At 41.1% G+C, this 11,244-nt stretch overlaps 1 long non-coding RNA gene and 1 pseudogene across 1 annotated transcript; both read left to right on the forward strand.

Moving 5' to 3' along the window:
* The first annotated feature begins 469 nt into the window (after positions 1-469).
* On the forward strand, positions 470-5,342 carry LOC141814512 (uncharacterized). Its single transcript, XR_012600486.1, has 2 exons — positions 470-771; positions 5,053-5,342. It is a non-coding gene; the product is annotated as an uncharacterized LOC141814512 (long non-coding RNA).
* A 3,309-nt stretch (positions 5,343-8,651) lies between these two features.
* On the forward strand, positions 8,652-10,356 carry LOC141814905 (uncharacterized; annotated as a pseudogene).
* The last annotated feature ends 888 nt before the right edge of the window (positions 10,357-11,244 follow it).

Below are 11,244 nucleotides of genomic sequence, written 5' to 3' on the forward strand. Positions count from 1 at the left end.
AAAATGGCCGTTATAAGTTATATCGTCCGTCATTAGGTGAATGATTAAGGCCATTTGGTAGGAAGTAGGAGGGGGACTCCATGGATTATATGTATCATTATTGGAGATAAATAATGGTTGGAACATCAATTACGTATATGCTATGTATCGTCATTGGTTGGGTAGATTGAGATATTAAATGATTAATTTAGATTCGATGAAGATGCATCAAAATGATTGAAGGTGGGAGAGGATTAAAGAATGGTATCGATCGAATAAACTGAAATTTTGGATTCAATCAAGATGATGATTGATGGATAAAATTATAGAACCTTGGCGTACTTGCAATTTGGGCTTAGTGGGCTTACGGATTGATCGTTTCTGGGCTGCTCTTTTAGTGGGCCGGGTGTCGCTATATAAGCCGGACAAAGGCCATCAGTGTCGGTCGGAAGCCTGTACGGCGCGGGGCTAGGGCGAGCGCTAACAGGAAGATCAAGAATGGTCGGGCGGTGGCTGAGGGCAGTTTTGGATCTGAGATGCGCGGAAGGAGCGGGTATTGACGATCTGGGCGATGAATGCGACGGCTCGGGTCGATGTTCGTCATCTTCCGCGGCTGCAAAGGGATGTGGCTCGGCGAGTTTGCGACTCCATTGATGTTTCTGCTTCAGGTTTTCTCCGAGGGCCTGCATTGTTGAGGGAGAATGGTGGAGAAGGAGAACAAAGTTCGAAATCGCACGGCGTCAGTAGCGATCGAAAGGCGCGGATGTCGATTGGAGATCGATTGCGTTTGAGGTAGGTTCTGATCTCTTCTTTTGAATCATTTCGTACATTGGTGATGGATTTGACGCCAGTTAGCTAACAGATGGTGAAAATGGAACCGTAACGACTTTTGGTGTACGGGTTAGATGGGTGATTGCCTGTCGGCTAGACGATTTGATAGCGAGTGGATTTTGGTAGGCTGATGAGAATGATATGGTAGAGTTTAATCTATTCCGAGTCTTCGTGCTTGGCTTGAGTGAGCTAATCGACGAGGTTAGTGGTGTAGGTGAGCTTTAGTTTGTCTATTCGTACTGGGTTGACCGGGGAAGTTGTAGATGATCAGGTGTAGCCCTGGAAGAATTTGATCAACGGTCTGCGGGGGAAGATGTAGATGATTTGAAAATCCTTCCTTCAACTTTAGGTCTGTGTACCTTGGAGGACTGAAGTAGGAGGGAAAGAAAGGGAATGAGGAAAAGAAAATGAGAAGGAGAGGAATAAAATAAAATAAAATTATCTTGTTATCTCGTATTCGCATCTTGTTCGTCAATTAGATTTTGGCCTCTCACAGTCGATTATCTATGACAACCGCATCCTCAGATTCTGTCTCCATGGGCGTGGTGCAATGGTAAAGTATTAAAAGGAACAATAAATCGATCAGGGTTCGAATTCCAAATGGAATGAATATCTTGGAGGTCAGCTTCTGAGTGTGATAAGTCACGCTTCAGATTTATCCGATAGGCAAACTAGGGAGGAAAGCTATCTACTTCTAGGATTAGTCCAGCGAAGTCCGAAATGCAAAGGCCGCATCCAGGTTGGCCCTCATGATAACACCTAGCTGACCTTCTACAACTCTCAGACTGGACTGTTCCTCTCGCCTCCCTGCCCTTCTCACTAAGATCACTCAGGTGGATATGATGAAGATGGCGGAGTTATCCTGGCGAAGGTTCCATTAAAGATCAATGTATGGCTTCTATCTAATTGTAAAATGAGATACAAGAAGAATGACTAAATTGATATACAACATATTTCTTTTATTTTACTTCTTATTATTAAATCCAACATCATCTCAACATATAGTGGTGTGCCCAAAGTGTCTAGGGTTAATTATATGAATCTTAATTTTTCACTGAGCTCTACCCCATCTTTAAGAATGTTCATGTCATCTCATCGTATTTTCCTTTCTTTTATAATTTATTAGAGCTACACTTAGTAGCTACTATTAGGTTTTGCCTACAAATCTAATGTTAGTTACGCCAAAATTTCATAGCAAATATAGATGGGAATTAAATGGAGAAAGCAACACATTCATACAAGATCATCTATATTATTGTTTCTGTTACAAGCTCTAAGTGCATCATAGTCCAAGAACTAGAAAAGAAAGGTGCCTTTTTTTCCCCTTGTATACCTACAGTACGTTTGTTGACTGTTTTATTTTGGTAGTTTCTGCAACTATCTGGATCATATGTATTTGCACAAATACCTTGTGAGATACATCTGGGACTTGGTTGTAAAGAAAGATTGGATAACAATGGCTTTTTTAGGAAGGACTTATGTGGACATTGATTTTATAGATGTTCCTAGCCTATTAGAAGTGTGCTGGCTACGGATGAATGCTGTGCTTTGTGAATTGTCTTATAGAGATGTTTCCTTAACCAAAATCAGGCATTATACGTGGCATCAATATGGCTTTTATATTAGATGCATGAGGTACAGTCAAGCCTTTTCAGCTATACGGGACTATATTTTCTACTTGAACATTAACTAGCTTGAAAGATATGATTATGTTAATGGTTTCAAACAATGGAAACTAATGTTGAAGTCAACTTAAAAGTGTGTGACCAACAGGTTTTATAGAATCATTGATGGAAATCCTCGATTTTCTTGTCATTCTTATGTTCTTTAGTGGCACATGTAATGGATTAAATTTCCTGGGAATAGGAGGAATCAAATAACCATCTATATATTTGATGTGCTTAAGCTGCCCAATGTAATGGATTATTTAGTGCATGTACGGTAAGGGGTTGGGAAAATAAACAACATGGATATGCACAATGTTTGAGATTTCTTTGTGGTGGGAGAGAATACTTTGAGGAATAGAGCAGAAATGTAAGATCCTTTTTTGGGCATTTTCTCAAATTATTGAAGATATGTGTGTAAATTGAAAGAGCTTGCAAAATTTGAAATGGATTTCCTTAACTGCCCTTGTCTGCTAATTTTAATGTCCAACCAGATACCCAATAACTCCATACATTTTGGTTCACATGGACCATGGTGAATTCCCCCCTATAGGTGCAGCATCTCTGAAAGCAGGAATTGCTGCCCATCGCTGTATTCTTCTAAATTTGAATTGTTAGCTAATCATGGGCATCAGTGAAGTCACTGCACTGGAGGGAACTGTCTTATGGCAGGAACTGCGCCCATAACAGGAAAAGCTTAGGAAGAGATTCAATAGGTGGTCTGATGGTCTCATAAGGTACAGGTGTATTCAGATTGCAGGGTTGAACTACTAGTATTAAGTGTCAGGTGCCATGGAAGGTATTGTTTTTATTCTCTGAAATTGAATGCCAGAAAAATAATTTCTACTGAGTGGTGTATTCCACGGAAATAACTCGTGGGTAGCTGATGCCCTTTCCTATAAATGTGAGATGGTTGGTGAAATCAATCTTTTTTCTGTGTATATTTCTCAGTGAAGTTCCAGAATTAATTGATGTAGATGGAGTGCAATGCCATTATGATTAATTACAGGTATTAAGAAAAGATTTGTGAGGCATCTGGTTCAGGCGTAGAGAGGGGATGAGAATAGAAATATATGCTTGTATATAAGATATCTGTGTATAATGTACTAGTGAGATGCTTTCTCGAGAGTCGAGACTGAACACAATGTGAGAGTTGATTGGGATAACCTGTGATGGACATGGTTATTTTTTGAAGTTTGATGTCGTATGCATGTAAAGAACATTGCATGATTTCTCTCTGACATGAATTTGTCTGAATTCCTTCCATTGCTTAAGATACTTTCATTGATTATAGAGAGTGACTTTGATCATCATAATCTGCTCAAAAACGCATTGTTAATTTTTTTTATATATCTTTATTCTATTGACAAGTAATAGAAATGTTATCTGAATTTAAGTCTTCTATGTCTATTCATTCATTGACCTTTTTTTTTGCCTCGCACTTTTTTGTTTTCTTCGAAACTCGTGTATATAATTGTGTTACAGTGAAGTTTACCACAAAAGATTCAGACAGTCTCCAATTGATTAATATTTGTTGTTCGGACGGTTGATTCTAACAAATTTTATTTGGAAAAATACTATCTTATTTGATAGTAAATCTACAGATGGAGGCAGGTGCATTCTATCTCTAAAAAATTTGAATGATCCTCGCTAGTATTGCCGTACAGATATTTTAGGGTATGGTTCTTGATTTTTTAGTAATTTATGTTCTCTATAATTAGACAAGTCTCATGCTATTAGGCATTTTGTTTTTATAAATTTTTAAAACGTGCTTAAATCTGCATGGATTCTGTGGAGATATTCTTATCTAAATCACGTAAAAGTCATCTTTTCAGATATTGGGAACTTTCACATGATGCTTTCCATCTTACGAATTGACTCTGCCAATTTATAGGAATCTTGGTTTTAACAGCTATTTAAGTTTTGCTGCCAAACTTTGGCAGTTTTACTACAGAGATTTTTTTTTTAAGAGAAATTGCACCAAGAGAGCCCTAGTAGAATTCCAAGTTTATTTTCCCCAAACATAGCTTCTCCGTTGAACAAATAAAAATACCCTCACCTTGAATTCCCCAAGCTTGGGACACCATGGCAGATGTTGCTGGTATTGCTGTTGCCTTGGGAGAGTTGATTGCGGAGGTCAAGGGCACGGCCTCTGTTTGTTGCCATGGATGACCTCTGGATAAGATCTATCAGCAATGCAAACTGCTGGATAAGATCTATCAGCAATGTCATATGCGAGGGAAGTCCATTCATGTGGATTGTAATTTATGATCAATTTTAGCCATTTTCTGGTTGGTTGTATGAGGTCTGCAGCCAAATTGTGACTCATAACAGAGCGAGAGTGACTTGCCATCGGTACTGTGTTGGGTCTCAGGACGTACATCTGGCATGTGCCAAGAGCACTGGCAGCTTCTTGTGTGGCCACTTCTACATCCCAATGCCAATTCAAGCGTCGGTTGACTATTCTTGGGTTCAACAATTCTTCTTAGTTCCAACATTGTTACTCACTCTTAACTTATAGGGTTCTGATACGATTGACTCCCCATGAATGGCGTTGATGATGATTCTTATCATGCAGATGGTGTTAGCAATGGCTACCGGGGGTTGTACACCCCTGTCCTCAGCGATGGACCCCATGCAGCAGCAGTGCTGTCATCGAGGGGACTTCAAGTGAGAATATTTTAGTCCATTCGGGGCCTTATCTGGTGGGAATCTAACTTGGGAATCGTCTATGGCATCCTCTTTTCTCACTGGATGACTGGTAATGTGATGTCCCTTTTATATTTGGTTTAATACTTTAATTTTTGACTGGATGTCACTGTGGATACTTTTTGCTCCATCAATAAGACCTTCATTACCTTTGCATTACTTCCTGTTCATCATGGATTTCCTTCTTGATTCTTGTCTATGCATGAAAAAGCAATGATAGCCTTAGAGTATCATAGGTTTCTGGATATGCTGCCTAATGCGGTTAATCCTGGTATTCTGTCACAATTTTGATTCTTGTCTATGCATGAGAAAGCAATGATAGCCTTAGTATCATAGGCTTCTGGATATGCTGCTTGATGCGGTTGATCGTGGTAGATTTGTTGTTTCTCAGTAAACAAGTATTGTAAATTTTGTATATTGTTAGCACACACGTAAGAAAAATATGCAACCTAGCTGAATTAGAGTTGCTAAATATTCATTTTCCTTATTCTGTTAATAAGCTGTATTCCGTACTCTGCTCATGCAATCACATGCGTTCCTTTCAACCACTGAGTGGCGTGCCACTCCCATGGGTTGGTCATCATCTACTGTCATGCAAATTAACTCAATTCAATCTGTCGACCTACATGCAATTGCAATTCAGACAGTTCACCCTCCACGCATTACCCCTTATTGATCCTCCGTACCATCATAATGAACTCAAGTGCATGACAACATGTAAGCAACAGCAACATGGCTTCATGACTCCATAAGCACAATAAGGAACTGGTCCATTTCATGGGCCACTACCCAACTATTCCTCCAAATAGCCGCCCTACTTTTATTTCATTGTCCTTCAGAAAGCGCCTCCTTTCTTACCGTCCTTAAGGCACACATCCTAGTGGTCCTAAGTCAAAAGAAAGCAGGAGATCTGCCCTCGATCTCCAAGTCCTTGTCTGTGGTGGAATTGGATCCTATGCAGATTGCATGTCGGAGATTGGTATGTTGTGGCTCAAAATTTTGAAGAAACCTTTATTGACAATGTATGGTGCAATTACTTGGTGGCAAAGGCTTAGTTGAAGTAGTGCTTGTCTCGTGCCCAATAGAGCTAATTCTTAGTGTTAGCAGTCCAAAGTGGGTTCATTTGGGTGGTCGAGATGATCTCATCCAGACCCAGAAAATTAGAATGAATTGATGAACTTTCTATGACCCAATAATGGAACTATTCCTTTAGGCGAGTGGGTGAATGATGATGCTTTTGTCCAGTTCGATCATGCATCTGCTTTGTAATACTTGTTTTCAATTGAGCACATTTAATGGTAGTTATATGAACAATATGCTACCATTCCTTTTTTTCTTCTGGCGCTTGTGATCATCTGGGTGCAAGAAGCATCATTCAAGCTGTTAAAGATCCACATGCCCAAACCAAATGGACAATGTGGCCGGCCACACACGTTACTCTCATTTTTTTTTTCTCTTTAAAATTTGATTACCTTATTCTTTTTGTCGCATATTGTACACGAAATTCCTACCAGAAAATGGGTCTTAAACCTCATGAATTAGCTCACAATCATGTATCTTTGCACAATTTAGGTCATAGACAACACATTATTATTGGCTTATTTCTTCCATGTACTAGTTGAAGTGTTGGGGTGGCCACGTCTATCAGGCATTCTTATCACATGTATATATCTGCCTGGAATTTAGATACCACTACTAATTGCTAGTATAGGATGAGTGAAACGCGTATTTATAATTGTCATTATCCACGACAATCAAACACAGTTAGAAGACAAGTAATCAACACGCTGGCTGACAGATACTTAATCCTCAGTTAAGGCAAATAAAAATTTTAACAAAGATTTTGGACCATTTTTTTCCATTCAACTCTAAAAATAAATAATTTAATTTTAAATACTTGATAATATTTGTAGATGCATTAATTTTAATAACTTAATTTTGAAAATATACTAATCTTGATAGAATTAATTTTATCCCTATTTATTGTCAAAATAAAATTGTTAATTATTGAATAATAGCAATTAAAATTTAATTTATTACAGACACACTAATTTTATCCACAGTATTGAATATATGGTTTTAATCTGAATCTTGATTTTACATTGTGTTTTTGTTCATGTTCTTGGATTGTGAGGTACCATGATGTCAGGTTGCATCAATCTAACTGAGGGACCCATTGGATGGTCCAATCTCACCGATGCCAATGTCTGCCACTTCACTTTCTGCAAAATCCTGATGCGGGCGCAAAATTTCTACACATGCTTTAAATATCTTTGATATCGCAAGGACCATTTGCTGACCTTTTTTTTACTAAAATTGTTAAGAGAATGACTTTTTTTTTAATTCATTATTAAAATAATATTTTATTCTATTTCAATTTTTATTTTTAATAATATTATAATAATTATGAAATCTTAATTATTTGAATAGTTACGTATTATAATTAAACAGTTATAGTACTTAATAGTTGGATTGAATAGTACGTAAATATTAATATTTGAGTTGAGTTTGAAATATATATATATAATATTTGAATTTATTTGGAAATTTAAAAATATTAAAATAATTAAAATTCAATTTAAATTCTATTCGCAAGTGACTTCTAGAAAATCAAATAAAATATTATATATTTGAATTCAATTTTAAAAAATTATGGAACATATTCGAATTCAATTTGAATTCCATAATTTTAATTACGAATCAAATCTGGTTCGAGCAAAAATTCTCAAACAGACTCGATTCGTTTGCAACTTCATCTTTTCGCTCCCATCCGAAAACGGGACGATGCCCGGGCAATTAAAGAAGCGGAAATTGTACCACGGAGGCAAATGGCGACGGAATGTCATCACTAACGTGGCTCTCGCTGTTCTCTGAGGGAGTCAGTACTGAGAAAGACGGGGAATCGAAGCCTTTTGAAAACCATATATATTCCTTCCTGTATGGCTAGCTCGCTGTCCGATTGTACCACTCTCGTCGCGGCATCCCTTCGCTCGCTCGCTCGCTCGATGCGTCCGCTGCTGGAGCTCGGATAAAAGATATATAAATATTAATTTAGCTAGCAAGAATAATTAACAACCGGTCGATTGATTTATAAGGAGCAGAAACTGGGAATATAAGTTTGAGGTCCCTGCAGGCTTCACCAGTCAGCATCCTGCCTTTCCAGTAATTCTTTGAAGAAAAACAATGCAATGCAATGCAGAATAATAATATTATTATATATCAGTCGTCTCTCGGAACAGCTAAGATATTCCACTTGATGGAGAATGACACACTCATTTAAGAAAGAACACTACACTACACTGCGGAGGAACTATTTTTGGTGGAAAATTAATTTGTGGGAGAAGGAAGGTGTGCGTTTGCTGAGGGATGGAGGGCCCAGAGTGAGCATCACTTTATCTGCAGCTACAAATACGCCCCCTCCTCCCTCGCTTCTTGACAGCCTTTGCCTCTTCCAACCCAAGCACAATCCTGACCTCCTCCCTCCTCCTCGGACTTCGTGTGTGTGTCATCATCCCTGTTTGAGGTAATTCCCATGGCCAGGTTGCTGCTAATGTTGTTACCTGTGGGAGTGGGACTTCCCTAATTGCGCTCTCTGCTTTTGTGTTGCAGTGAAATCAAAATTACAGTTCGAAGATGTCGTTGGCTGTCATGCAGAGATCCCCTGCTCCTGCTGCTGCCTCATTCTTCGACAGGCTGGGCTGGCAGACGCCGGCTGAGCGATATATCAGCGGCGACGACCGCCCTGATCCTCTAGGGAGCGACGAGGAGCAGCCCGGGAAAATGGATGTGCGGAGCGCCATCCAGTGTCAGAAGGAGGAGGCAGCTCCGGCGTCGGCTCCTTATGTTCATCCTCTGGTGCGGCTGTCCTCGAGCTCGTTGAGCCAGAAGAGCCTCGAGATTTGCACGGAGAGTCTCGGCTCCGAGACCGGCTCCGACGAGTTCTTTTCCTTCGTGGACGGTAGCGACCTCGACCTCAAGCTTGGAGATGGTGAGAATGAAGAGGAAGTGGAGGATGTTTCCGTTGCTGTTGCAGCTGCAGCGGCGGAGCGTCCCCGAGGGAAGGAACTGACGTCGGTGAACTACCATTGTTCCATCAGCATGCGGTCGCCGGTGAGGTCGTTCCCTCCGCCGCTCCCGTCCATCTCTCGGCGCGATGGGCGGTGCATCCACATGCGGCCTCATCGCCGCGACGGCCGCCTCGTCGTCGAGGCCGTCTCTGTTCCTTCTCAGAACTACCTTCACGCCCAGCGCGTGGATGGCCGCCTCCTCCTCTCCTTCATCGAAGCTACCTATGGAGACGAGCCTAGTTACGATGAGTTCGGTGATGCTTCCGAGGCTACCACCGGAAGCACTCTGCCTCGAGAACAGGAAGATATCACGCAATTAGAAGAAGAACATGATGTCAAGGAAAGACAAATTACAGAGGAAGAAGAAAGACAGTTAGATGAAGATAAATGCTATGAAGAAGAAGAAGAAGAGGAGGAGGAGGAAGGAGAAGAATTGCTATGAAGAAGAGGAGGAGGAAGAGGAAGTCGAAGTGGTGGACAGAGGAACCATGGTGGAAGTGAAGGTGAGCACACAGCCCCAGCAACAGACCGGCGCCATGAAAGTTCATCGCTCTTCTCTCGTCATCAACAAGTTCGTCGGCGGCATGCCGCAGAGTGACTCCACCGACCGCGTCGGAACTCCGGAGAAGGTTGACAACGCGAGCTGCAACGAAAGCAAACCCAAACACACTGTTCCATCGACTCCCCCACCCAGGCGGGCGTCGCCGCCAACCACCTCCGCAGCGGCAGCGGTGGCCGCGGCGTCCACTCTCGGCAGCTACGGAGGGCTATGGCTGCCGCCCCTCCACGAGGACCACACTCCGGCGCCGGACACCAAGTTGCTCTTCACCGCCAAGCGGCGGAACCGCGAAGGGTTGCTGCACGACATGAGGCGGTGCAGCCAGCTCCGGCGGCCATTGTTCATTTGGGAGCCGTGGTGCATTGCGACTTCCTCCTGAAGGAACCAACCGGAGCCTCACACGGCTCCATCTTATCCTCCGAGTACTGCTTATCTACTACTACCAAGAACACTAATTAAGAAATCTTCACTGTTTGGTTTGCTTCCTTCGTTGTGGTTATTCTTCTTCCTTTGTTTGATTCAATTTTATAATTAATGTAATGATTGGACTGCTTCGATATTGTTCCTTGTTTGGTCATAGAACCTTAATCGTATCTTTGAATGAGAATGCAATCTTTGTAAGGCATGGACAGATCTCTCTCATAGGCGTGCCTCATTGTGGTACGACAATAAGGACAGCTCTTGTTTTATAGCCTTAACTATAAACAAACACTAATAACCAGATCAATTAAGGACTGTTCAATGATTGGGATGGCCCATCCCTTCTCCTTCCTCTAATTAAGGAAGCCTGATGCGTAGTTTTTTTCAGCATCAGACTCCATCAGATATCATAGTTTCTGATAATGATTCTCGCTGTTCATGCATAGATTATTCATGTTTTTTTTTCTTCAGAGGTACGCAGGGATCTGATGGCTTACAGTTCAAGTGGAATGTTCTTCCTCTCGTGTTTCTACGCTTGCCAATGGAACCAGTAGCCATGGACCACCCTCCTCCTCCATGAAAGGGCAGAAAGAAAACGACAGAAGCCATGAAAAGTCAACTGTTTTTTTAAAGGAATAGCAACATTGCGTTTGACCTAAGCGGCTTCTGTGTTTGGAATACACGTAGATTCTTGGGCGTTGACTTACTGGGAGTTGTAGTATAATAGTTAGGGTGGAGGTTGAAGTAGAAGAGCATCAAATGGTGGAATCTACAGTGTCTGGCTAGTGCATCATCCATTGGCCTGCAAACTGATGTAATAGGGAAGGTAAAGTAGAGAGCACAATGCTTAAAGGCAAAAAGGCAAAAAGGAGGAAGCACAGTGGCGTTAGAAAGAAGTAGCACCTGATGCCTTTTGCCTCCCTCATTCAAAAAAATTTATTTTATTTTATTTATTCTTTAATCAGTTGACTATGACAGTCAGATTCACTTTCTCCAAATTCTGCCTTCCAAATAG

This window comes from Curcuma longa, chromosome 21 (assembly GCF_044706935.1).
Source record: "Curcuma longa cultivar G26 ecotype Majalengka, Jawa Barat chromosome 21, ITB_CL_G26_1.1, whole genome shotgun sequence".
Classification (NCBI taxonomy): Eukaryota; Viridiplantae; Streptophyta; class Magnoliopsida; order Zingiberales; family Zingiberaceae; genus Curcuma; species Curcuma longa.